The sequence below is a fragment of the Agelaius tricolor genome, unplaced genomic scaffold (assembly GCF_023055355.1).
Source record: "Agelaius tricolor isolate 1412-34295 unplaced genomic scaffold, bAgeTri1.0.p SCAF_10, whole genome shotgun sequence".
Lineage (NCBI taxonomy): Eukaryota > Metazoa > Chordata > Aves > Passeriformes > Icteridae > Agelaius > Agelaius tricolor.
This window is the reverse complement of record NW_027269270.1, coordinates 15,617,519-15,630,638: the sequence shown is the minus strand read 5'-3', so window position 1 is coordinate 15,630,638 and position 13,120 is coordinate 15,617,519. Positions and strand designations below refer to the sequence as shown.

Below are 13,120 nucleotides of genomic sequence, written 5' to 3'. Positions count from 1 at the left end.
CCTGCCAACCAAAGCTGCCAAGGCAGGGCCTGAAACCTTAAAGCAGCATGAATCCTATGGTGGCATGACACCCAAACAGCAGGCTGTCCTGGGAAACAGACAGTCATAGGGGCTCAGACTGGGACAGTTGAATATAATTTCTTCATTTTCTGTCTACAGAATAGTACATCTTCCATTTGAAGTTGAAAGTCTGACCCCTGTTATCTCTATTAGTGGCAAAAGGAAACTGTATTGCCCCAAGAAGAGGCATTTCAAGTTCCATGATAGCAGAGAGAGTCAATTTCTGTACTGGTGCAATGAGTATATTGTGTCCCTATCCCAAAGCTTATGAAATCCGTGGCCAGGAAAAGGAATGACATGGCTTTCCATCCTCCTGCTCCTCCTAGTCCTTTTTGGGTTTAGTCACTTCTGATAAAAAAAGAGGCGCAATTTTGCAAGTATCCCGAGAGACCTAAGAACTGCAGGTCTTTAAAGCATGCGTAAAAAGCTTCCATCTCACTATATGCATGCAGGCCTAAGAGCTCATTGATTTGTTCCACAAGTTCAATAATCACTAACCCATCTGTGGAATTGCATCTGGAACACTCACAACCAACTTCTGGCATAAAATGTTAGCTCACAAGCTACAGTGTATAAAGCAGCCCTGATCAACAGCATCAGGTGCTGCCAGAAGTATGCTTAGAAGATTATGGTAAGTGACTTTGACCTCAGACAGTGTTGCACATGCTGTGAAGAGAATACATTTGTAACTGTCTCAACAAAGTGATCTCTCATCCAAATATCATAATCTTCTAGGGAAACAGAGAATCTCTGAAAGGGGAAAAAATATCTGTAAATTGACTCTAAAAGAAATCGTACCAATTACAGCTTTTATGAAAAACAAACTATACCTTGATTGGGTCCTCTACAAAATTTTGGAACCTCTGTTGAAAACCATTAAAAAATTATAAGCTACTGAGGAAGATCATACTTGAGAGGAGTTTTCTTAGTATCTCTCCTTCTAGTTTTCAGATAGTCTTTTCAAGCTTTCTAAATGTTGTCCATGAAGTGGATATATTCCAGAACATAGTGAACTGCATGGTATCAGACTACTGGGGCACAAAATACAGTGATCTCAAACAGGTAGCTCCTAAGGACAGCCACTCATCTGATCTTTCAGTCTTTTTAAAGAAAGACATATAATAATGAAGGTGTGTTCTAAAAGGGGATAATTCAGACTGATGCCTAAAACTCTGCTATTCAGTGAAAATCTTAGACTCCTAATTAGGGTGTCAGTATTTTGTGACATTTTGTGAAGCTTTTAACAGTTTTTATTGCCTCTTTGATTATCCTGGAAAGTAAATAGTTACATATTGGATAACCATATGGATGATGTGTTAGTGTATTTAAAGAAGATTGCTCAGATGGCTCAGAGCCCATAGTGGCAATGCCAGGATTTTTATGCACTAAAAATCTAAACAAATAACTACAAGATGGAGGGAGCAATTACTGAAAGGAAAAGTGAGCAATAAAATGTAGAATTCACCTTTACCATCAGTGACAGATATTAAGGCCATGGGAGAAGTTATAATGTGACTTCTCATACTAAACTTGGGCTGTGTCCCAATTAGCTTTCCAGCTTCAGCAGGGAAAGTAGTATGGGGTGGTTGTTCCTTGTTTCCAGTCAACAGCACTGGGCTGCCAGTGATTTTTTAAAAGTCCAGGTTTCTATCCCACTTTTATATTTCCTCAATGACTCCAGTTGAACTGCCAGCAGAAGGGATCGAGAATCAGGTTGCACTTTTTACCACAAACCACACAAACCCCATTTCTCAGCATACCAGTGTACCATAGCAACTTTTTATGATAACAAGGCCATGGAATAACCTGGCATGATTTTCCTGGGACAGATGATGAGTGGTGGGAGGAAGGAAGGAGGCAGAAAGAAAGGTGTGAGGGATAATAGAAGGAAAATTCTTGAGGGACTGAGTAATTTCTTTAGGAAGACACTTCCCATATTTTTTGTTCAGTGCTTGAACGCTGTTCATGCAATATATACAAATAGTCTCTTTGAGTGAAAAAGGACCTTGTAATCCAAGTCTACTCACTGAACTGTAAATGTAACCTCACTGAAGGAAAGGAATGGTTTGAAAGACTGACTCTCCCATATATTTTAGTCAGGATTTATCATGATCTGTAAAGCACATAATTCTCATAACAGGAAAGCTTCAGTTGTTTTGAACCCTGGCAATTTTTCATTTGAGAAATACCCAGGCAGCAAGCCTTCTCTCAGATGAGATAGAGTGGGCTGTTTTATATCAGGAACTGCATTTCCTATTTGGCTTCATCTGCCAGAAATTCTCTTGCCAAAAACTCTGTCATTTCAGTTTTTATCTGTTTTTGAGGGGAAGTTAGTTAACTATCTCAGGAGCACCACCATCACTACAAAAAAAAATCTCTGCAGATAGTGAAAGGCTATGGAAAACTGATAATTGTACACAAATGCATAATTTTCCCCAGGCCATGATAAGTGATGATAAAATTGCCAGCTCCATTTTACAGTGAAGAAGATTGTGGTATGGATATGATTTAATGTTAAAGTAATCTGTGGACAATTCTGAAACAACAAGGTAACAAATATGTCTGGTCCATGCCTGTTACTACTTTTGCTGTGTTTGTATATAATTCATAAAGTGTTACAGCCAGTACCATGTTCTGGTACTGGATCTGTGTTGTCAAAGGAACACACAAACCCTGGTTAGATTTTTCAATGTCTTAAAAAAATTAAACGTAATAATGAAAATTTTCATCATTTGGCTACAGGAGTCAGAGCTTTGTCCTTTTCAATTAGATTATATGCACAGACCAGACAGACCTCACTGGGACATCCCTTGCATGCATTTGATGGAAAATTTGACCAAAAGCGTTTGACGTCCAAACTAGCTGAAAGCTTAAACACACATGAGACAAAATTTTTTATACTATGTGATGAGAGTATTGCTGATTGTTAATTCATTGGTAGGCTGTTAGTAGAGAATATTTGAATATAAGTGTGGAGCTGAGCTTGCTGAGACTTTGTATGTGGTGCTCGGCAGTCAGAGATACCTTGGTTTCATGTGTTGCTAGTTATGTCAAGAATTACTTCTGTAGTGCATGGCATTATTCCAGATTGTATCTCAGCAAATGGATTATTCTTCAGTGCAAGGCTTTTCTAGGGAAGAGAATATCCAGGGTCCAGATTTGAAGGCTCCATTGCAGTTTTACAGTGCACCTGAGAAGAATGGTCAATTCTTTTTTTGCTGAAAGCCTGTAATGTGTTTGCTGTCTGTGCCAAAAGGCAGTCAGCGAATGTTTGCAAAGGGAATTTGTGGGTGTGGATTTAAAAAAAGTAACTGAAGAGAGACTGTGGCAGAGAATAAAGTAACACATGACATATCACACACATGACATATCACTGCTTTTTTTCTTTTTTAAACTTCAAATTAATATCTGTAGTGTGCTAATAACTTCATGACAGTGGTGACTAAAATGATTGTTATCCTCGTTGTACATGCATTATAACCAGTTTTTAAAATGCCTAGCACCTATCCAAAAGGTTCTGTTACATGTTTACAACAGTGATGATAGTAGTGGTAGTGGAGTGAGGTGTTGCAGAACAAGGCAGTTGAGCAGGGGTGAAGAAAAGACTTTCTGAAAGAACAGAAACGCTGCAAGAGTAACAGGAAGCTGTTAATGCAGTATGGCTCTCACTTCAGATATAGAGAGCAAGTGATCAGAAATACAAACCCACTTGTATTCTTTATTATCTGAGAACATTTGTTCCCATGGAACTCAGTCTTGAAGGCACTAGTCCTGCTTTTCACTCCAATATGCTCTCCCTAATTGACTGTATTTTTATTCTTATATGTACATAAAGTCCTCCAAATAATGTAAGCACAAAAATTTGGTGTAGAAAGAATTTTATTAAAAACTAGATGTTAGTGTTCCAAAGGAGACTAGAGGATCTCCTGGGATTACTGAGGAGATGGGAGGAGTGGATTGCCTCAGGCATAGCCTAGGGCCATTAATTACAGCTAGTCATTAATTCTCCTGTAATGCCCAGTGCTGATGCCACTGTTCCTGTTACAACACAGAAACAGGAAGCTGACTGACCTGTGGACTTTGATGAGTTATGTTATTCTTATAATGCTTACTTATATTTTTAAATGCTTATTGCTGAAGTGTTCATCAGAGTTTCAGCTTGTAAGCTTCATGTCTTTCCAGAGAGTTAATGTTTCGTTTGCTACTCACAGGAAGCCTTCAAATAGCTCTTGAAAACACTATAACCTTTATGAGGTATGCTCTGTATATATGCTCTGGGAAAGTCAAATTGACATAGATACTCTCTAAAAAAAATCAGTATACCTATTTTCATATCTAGAGAAAATGAAAATTGAATGTATGATTCCCTTACTCTGTGGTTGCCATATAAGGCAAAGTGCAGTCTAAATTCTAAGGACCAAAACCTAAAGATGTAGTTTTTGGGTTGGTTTTGAAAAGAAAAAAGTCCTGAAATTTTAATGAGTTTATTTCATTTCCTGAACAAATGCTAATAAAGGACAGAATAGTTATAATTTAGAAGAATATAAACCAACCAATACAATATAAACCAGTATAAACTAACTTCCATCATACACCATTTACATGCATGCTCATGTACTCAGCACTGAACAGTGAAAACATTGCTGGACTGATTGTAAAGTGCAGGAGGAAAAAGTTCAGGAGCAAGAGACAGCCCCCAGCACCCAGCTTAGCAGATCATGTGGACACACATGACTCTAAGCAGCACAGAGTTTAGGTAGCAAACAGCAGCTGTGAGAATTTCCGGATTGCTAGACTTGCATGTCTGTTTAAATGATCTTAAAATGTTTTTCTCAAGAAGAAAGTTATTCATCTGACCTTTTGCATAGAGTCCTTCTTTGTCAGGGATCCTAAAGTGTTTTACAGATGGAGAGATTTAGCACTGACATGCACATGTCAGAGGGAAAATTAACAGAGTGACTGCACCATGGTTGCACAGGAGTTTGGCAGTGCAGAAATATGACTACTGATGGGCTTCACTCCTGCTTTCCTGAAAGGCCATACAGCAGCACTGCGTAGCACCCCAGTCGGGAGCGTGAGAGACTTTACTCAGCTGGAAATATAGGTGAGTTGACAGCACTCCTAGCCTGTATGAGAACACTGCTAAATTACTTAGAGAAGAAGCAGCAGCTGAACTCTATAATTAGCACTTGTGGTGAAGACATGGATTTGTATTGCTGAAATGTGAAATTCCAGCACTACATTGATTCCAAGAAACAAGATATAATGTTATTTGAGGGTTGATTTAGGATAAATAACCACTTCCTAAGGTGTGTTTGTTCTCATTATTTACCCAGCTGGACCTTGTTTATTTATGAATTCAGTATTGATCACAGGAATGTTGAAGCATATTAAAGCAAAAGAGGATAGACTGTCTTTGGGTATACCAAAAGGTTTGAAGTTTATGGAATATATTTGTAGGAGAAGTTGTACTTGAAGTTCCATAATGGCAATATGGTAGAAGATCGGTATATGAATTTTTCCCTCTACTTGTATGTCAAATCTCATTGACTCTTGTGCCTATTTCATACCCATAGTGGGAGTAGAGCCTAAAGCCAATGTTCTGTCTTTTTAAAAAGACTAACTAGAATTCTTTTCCATTCAATTATGTTTGATAATTCTAAGATTTCAGAATGAGTGTTTTAAAAATGGTTTATGTTGTTCCTTTTCCTTCTCTGAATTTGCTGTTACAGTTTCACTTGTCACTGTGCAGGAGGAGATAAGGGAAGGAGGTAGTAGCCCTCTTTGCTGTGCCTATCTTCCCCCTTTCCTCTGGCTCAAAATAAGTCCTATACAGGGCTTTCAGAGAAAAAGAGGGGTGGGAGGAGGGGAAAGAGGAAGAGGACAGGAGAGACAAAGTGAGAATGGAAGGAAACATTTGCTCTCTGGCGTCATTATGAGGTCAACATGCATCTATCACCCATATGAAAAACCCTGTAATATAAATTAGACCATTTTAGTCATAATGAGGATTTACTCTTCTATAGCTGGGACTTGGCTAATAAAGTCTTAATTTCATTCTTCTCTGATCCAATAATTTTTAAATATGGAACATGCTAAATGGTAATTGATTCAGCAAACAGGTCCCTCAGAGATTTGTGTTTTACCAGGTGAATCACAGGAACTAAGTGATCTTCTGATCCTGTTGTTCAGTGATATTTTGGGTGAGGCTGTATCGAGTACCCCCCACTGACCAAAGCAGTCCTGCAGGCCCCCACAGAGAGTTGTTCTCAGTGACAGTGCATGCACAGTCCTGAAGAATTCATGTGGAGTTAGGGGTTTATCTCTTTATCTCAGAAAGCTGGAAGTAGTTTCCTCTGTTAAGATTCTTTTTTCCAGACAGATCTCCTGTCTGTTAGCTTTAATTGTCTGTGGGGTCTGGAGTATTCCAGCCTTCTGTTACAAAGGTTATTCTATAGAAAGGAGTGTCTGAAATGGAAAGTGTGGAGCTCTGTGAACACATAGCAGAGCTGTGTGTGTTGTACACAAATGAAGGTCTGAACTACCAGTACATACAGAGACAACTGGAAACCATTGGGTTAAACCCATCCAAAGATTGTAGTGACTTCCTGCTCCCTGGCTCAAATATTTCAGAGAGGTACAAGCAATTCTTATGTGCTGTTCTCAAAGAGACATCAGAGCAGCTTGATGGTGACTTACTGCTATTTGAATTTATCTGGTTTGAGTTTCCTCTTTCTTTGAAAGGACTTAAACTTTTTTTTAAACTTCCTTCCTGATGTTTGTCTTTTTTCCAGATTCCAAAATTAGATCAAGTCACATTTCCTCATGGAACTTCGGCTTCAAGGAGGCATTGAGCTATTGCAGCCCCTAGTCTGAAGGTTCCTGCTCCAGTGGATGACCTGCGCTGTCATGCACAATATACAAAAACAATTGGACAATGGCAAACTTAAAAAGTTAATGCATGTCCTGCTTACTGTCCCATCCCCCTCAGCTTGTGCTTTCTGACACTTGCTTGATGTCGCTGAGTCCTTTTTGTTGAAAGTGCCATGACTTGCCTGCTGCATTCTCATTTGACCTGTTAACTGCTAAAGCAAAAAAAGTTATTTTAAGAATTGGCTTGTCAAAGAGAGCATATCTCCTCCCTTCAAAGACCTCTGAAGATTAATATTTGATTAAAATGTGACTGCAGCATTAAAATGGGTGCCCTGTGTCTTTTTACAAATGAATGGCTGGCAAAGTTGTGTACTGTCTAGTTTTTAATTGGCAAATTATTCAGTTAGTGCTTCAGGGGGAGTTGCAGGGGAGGACAAGGAGTTAGATGATTTTTAGATATATTCATTACCACTTTTATCCTTAGAGATAGTCTGAATATGATTAAATCCCTACATGCATCCACAGATTCAGTTTAAATTTCTTCTCTGGAAATAAATAAGAGGACATGCTCTAAATAATGGAATAATATCCCAGGTCCTCACTTGGGCAATCCATATCAAAACCATGAGGCTGGATTTATGGTCATTCAATGGTGGCTGTACCTGTGACCCATGCAGCTGCTGCACTGTTCTTTTTGCCTGCCTCTGTTTGTTTGCTGCATTCTTTTTAAATTCCAGTGAATGGCTGCTGATGAAATCTGCTCTCAGAAAAAATTCAAGACCCAATTCCTATCCATTTATATAGTCTGATGGATCAGAAAGACAACCTAATGTTTAGATATTACTGTATGCTCTACAGGATACTCTAGGGCAGTGCATATGGAGAGGGAAAGTAATGGGTAGGCTCAGTGTACAGTTACCAGTGTACAGCTACCTGCTAGTTACTCTAGCACTGTTAGGAACACATATCAGTCTGCTGCAGAACATACCATGGAGTAGAGTATCAGGAAACAGAAAGAAGCACAGCTTGGATCAGTTTGATTTTACTTTGGAGTTTGAAAGAGAAGAGACCGTTCCATTTGGTGTGTATGACTTTGATATTGCGACCTTTGCCTCTGTAAGTAGTGTGATCCAATGTTACAGCTCATGAGAGTTAAGATAATTCTCAAGAGGGCTCCAGAAACACCCTTTGACTGGATCTCTTGTGTCAGTGTGGGGCTCCTGTGAAGGTCTTTCACTAATTTTCTTGTCTCAGTAGTTGTGTGCTGACTTTTTATTAGAAACAGAACAGCAGAAAATATTGTGAAATGAAATAATGAAGACTGAAGGGTTGTTGTTATCTCCCAAGGACTCTATTCCGAACTAGGAAGCTTGGTAGAAGTGAGATATCTGGGCAACCTCTTGTACCTGGATTCTCCCAGCCATGTAGACAGGCAGAGCACTATGGGTGGCAACTGCAGTCAGTGTTTGGTTGTTTTTTGTTTTTTTTAAATGTACTCCATGATCTGGAAGACATACAACTGGGAATGATTGATTATTCTGGAGATTCATTTTCATACAGTTGGAGACAGTGAGACGTTGCATGAAAATTCAGGGCAGACAGCAGTCAACTGTCATTTGAACTTTTCCCTCAGTGGAAAAATGATTTTTAATTAGAAGAAAGATCATACAGATAGGTTCTTGAGTCACCTTCATGTTATATTTTTCTTTTCTGGCTGATGTTAATTAAATCAGTTCAGTGAGGTACTCTGAAATGCACTATGGAGTAGAGTGTACGCAGTATGTGCATATATATGCATCTTTGTTTCCATTGAAAGGCTGTTAAAATTGTATTTCTAAGATGTAAAAACAACTTTATGGAACAGTGGAAAGCAAAACCAAGTGCTGTGTTGCTTTTTAGAGGTTTTTAGTATGCTTTGGTTACTTTTACAAATGTCTAACTGGTCTACTGCAGGAAAGTGTAGATAGTTTCTCATGTTACAGGGCAGAGGCAAATTTTGTCTCAACACTTGTTGTCCCTTTCTGGCTGTTCTTTCTTGGCTGCGTGGCAGTTTCTAAAAGACCCAAATCTGTTCACTGATCCCAGTTCATGGTAGGGCCCCCTTCCCAACCTTTGCAGACCTGGCCAAGAAGATGACATGGGCACAGGAGTAGGAGCCAGTGGCTGGCAGGGCTTAGGCCATTGTTGTGTGGAATGTTTTGTTTTGTGGAACCATGGCCAATAGCCATGGGCTGCATGAGGAGGTGTGAAGGGCTTGGTTGTAATTGGGATTTGTGCTGGTTCTTCAGAAAAGGAATTCTAAGAAAAGAGGTCTAAACAGACTAACACACATGGTGTGTTGCCACTCAATGTCATCAGTGTCTGCTACAAAGTTGTAAAGCTAGAAAGGCAGGTAATTAGGTGCTGATGAAGATTGACTACAGGAGGGAGGAAAAAGGTTCTAAGAGGGTGGTATTGAATAACTACATCCATTACTGCCTTGTACTCCTTGAGAAGGAGTACATTAGATAGAGTTGTTCCTAATGAAAGCTTAGCATGTGAGATGTTTGTTGAAGTAGGAATTACAAAGTTAGGGAGAAAAAACATTTAAAAATGTTTTGTTTCAACTTTTATTTATAATTTCAAGGTTCGAAAAAGGCGAAGCTGCAATGCCTTCTATAGCTAACATGAAAGTCTCAGTGGGTTCATTCCTCTACTCTCTCAGGACTTCCTGATTTTAAGTAGTAGCTTTGATTTTACTAATATTGGGGATTTCTGTCACATCTTAAAAGAACACAGAAGGGAGGGACTTGGTTTTTAAGTGATTTTCAAGATAGATTTTGGAAAACACGTCACAAAAGTGTTTTGAATCTGGCCAGGTTTACTGTTGCATAGCAATGCTCCTTGGGCAGGTTGTCACTGTCTTTGTAGGCCTGGTTCTCCTGGAAATTTATAGGGTTGGTCGTATGGCCCGGTAATGAGACATACGCAATAGTACCTCTTTAATGTTAACAATTGGTGCTCAATATCAGCTGTATGTATCATGTACCCTTGTAATTTAAATTATAATGTTGTGGAACAATAGCAATAACTCAGTAAGAATGTATTAAAAAAAAGTGCACATGGTAGATTAAATTATTGGTCTAACCAAAGTGTTACTGGTTACTACTCCTGGTACATTGTGCTGGATTTGGGCAGAATGGAGGCCTGTGATGAATATACAGTCCCTGTGATGCTGCTGGACAAAAAATTTGTTGGTTATAATGCAATTGTAATTGAAATTCCTCCTAGTCTTTCTTTGGTGGTTTTCCATATAGCCAGAAGAGCCTTGTCTGTCTCTAGTTACCTTTGCAGCCAAGTTCCCGTTTTTGTGCCAGCTTGCTCACCCTTAGCCATACTCCTGTCCTTGGGAGACAATGCTGGCTTGCCAGACTGGAGTTGCCCTGGATAGCCCAGCATAATGGTTGAAGTATGGCTGCTGTTTCAGAAGCTGCCACTGACATTAAACAAAGCAGAACTGGCCCAGCACTTACTACTTTGGAAAAGCCATCCTCTTTGGAAAAAGCATTTTAACTCTGAATAAAACATTGGGTTGGCTTTTAGCTCAAGAATAGCACTTTATTCCACTTGAATAAATATCAGTACCGACAAGTCACCACATCATGCCCTGACCTTATGTAAGTGCATGGCAACATTCCAAGTTAATTTTGGCTATTATTTCCACAAACATGTTGGCCAGGCATTTGTAGGCATTTGATTCCTATTTAGGCAGTGCTTTAGCAGATGGGCTGTAAAACAACCTGACAATTATCAAGGATCCATGGACTGATTAGTTCTGGATTCAGACACTGACAATATCTCAGATACTTCCTTCCCAGCCTCCTCCTGAAGGCTTTGCATCTTTAAGGAGCATGTGACAGATGAGTGTTAACAAATGACTGAAGAGCTAGAATTTTATGAAAAGGTTTTGAAAGCAACATTGCTTTATTAACAGGAAAAGTTCAAGCAATTTAAAATCACTGGAAGACAAATACCTTCTGTTCTTACTTTTGTTCTTCACAGTCCATGAGGAAGGGCTGTCTACCAGTGTGTAATCAGGGAAACAAGTTTTCTTCTTGCTTCACTGGGCCCATGTTCGACCAGTCTGCTTTCTGTTCGGACAAGTGAGTGAAATAGCTTGGACAACTAAATGAAGCTTCTAATGCTACTGGAAGATCACTCCTGGCACTGTCCCAGTTGGCCTTGCCATGTGCTGTCATTGCAAAGGTGAACTTCACCATCATGGTCCTACTTTTTAGGACTGTGTTGAAATAGGAGGTCATCTTCATTTAATCACCCTCTTATTGGAGTTGGAGTATTGGTACAGATAGATTTTAACCTCACATGGTAGCCCCAAGTTGCCATATGCTTCTAGTGGGATTCTTAAGAGGCACAGCACTTAGGTAACTGTTTCTGAATGCTTAATATCTTTAAATTATGTTCCTGGGTTCAGTGAACATCATTGCAGTGTAGTTTCTGCAATGCCTAAGTTACTCCTCTAAATGCAGTGTGGTTAAGTCATTCTGGTGCTTTGAGAAATTTTGTACCTTCAGCTTGCTTGCTGGTTGAATAGGAAAGGTTATTTTGCTGCAGATGCTTTGTGTAGGCTATCACCCAAAATATTAATGTGTGGAAACAAAGACTCCTGCCATATTTATTTTGACATTTTTTATTTAATGTAAGGAAAAGCAGATTGAGATTGGTATTAATGTTTGACAAAATGCCCTCTCTCAGTGCTCTGTTGCTATACAGCAGTCAAATCCCACATACTTTACCATGCTCTGCCAGGAAGTCTACTAACCTTTCATATAATATTTAATAGGTGTTATAGCCAGTGCTGCTGAGTTGTTTTCCATACAGGAGGATTCTCAGCTATTTTTTTCTGCTGCCTTTGTAAGACTTGCACTGGTTCTTTCTACAGTGCCAGATGTTGTACATAAAGTAGGAAATTATATACTCTTCTCTTGCTTATTGAGCAGAGAAAAGAATCTACTTTTAAGACCTAGCAGGGAGAGGTTGCTAGAAATGCCAAGTTTAAAGAGAGAGATCAAGTATAGGAGATGAGAAGGCAAGACAAAACTCACTTGAATGTGAAAATGAATGCAAAATCTCAACGGAAACACATTTGATGTGCTGACATTAAAGGGATTGTACTGAATATATAATCATTATGGATATATGCAGGGGGTTTTGTATTGTACAATAATCAAATGAGTGGTTCTTTGTACACTGATGGGGATCTCAGGAGAGCTTTAATGATCTAGATTTAAAGAGATACCAGCCCAGTTATGGACAGTGGTATTTGTTTCTGAAGGAATGCAATGTGAGAATAATACTATATGTATATGATCCTTAATCTATGTATCTTGAAGCGTTTTACAAATACTAAGCACTTAATTCAGTAGCATTCTGCTGGGCTGTGTTCACAAACATGGTGATGCACTAAATACAGAGATTAAGTTGAGGAGCCCCTTGTGAATAACCCTAGTGCCCACCTGGCCATGCCTGGACTAGAGGTTCTTTTTATTTGCCCTGCAGTTTTTTTCCTGTCAGGTACTGAGGAGCAGTTGTTTGGCCACTATACTGCTTAATAGCCAAGTGTCTTGTGCTGCTGTTCCAGTGTCTGCACACTGAACTCTGCCACCTGTCCATGCTGGAAGAGAGAGTGTGGCCTGGGATGTGTGGCAAGGGGCCACCACAAAACTGGCCTCTAGATGCCATAGCTACAGAGGTTTGAACATTCTGCTGCAAAGCATGAGAGGAGAACAGTAAAGGAAGACATCAATCATACTAATTCTCATTAGTAAGCAAAGCCTAACATGTGACACAGAGAATTATAGTTTTAAGGGGATACATCTTTTATCTTTCAGAAATTTCTAAAAGATACTGATAAATTCAGAGTTGATTTGGGTCAAGCTCTTAGTAGCATTTTCTATTATAGACAGAACCACTTTAGGAGTTCTTTATATGCATGTGTGTCACTGTTCTTTTTATTGTTTAGGGGCTATAGTAAGAGAGCTAGATAAAACAGCTCTGTGAAAGTTAGAGAAAAGGCAATCAAATTGTCTGCTGGGACTGCTGCTCCAACAAAGAGTGTCAGTTGAGTACAAAGTCTTGTCACTTTTGCCTTTCATCTTCTGGTAGCTTGAAACAGCTTTACTGGCCACCA

At 39.3% G+C, this 13,120-nt stretch overlaps 1 protein-coding gene across 3 annotated transcripts in view; it reads left to right on the top strand.

The window, feature by feature from the left end:
• Positions 1-13,120, top strand: part of RAPGEF4 (Rap guanine nucleotide exchange factor 4) — a 141,856-nt gene that overhangs the window by 41,213 nt on the left and 87,523 nt on the right. The window lies entirely within an intron of this gene.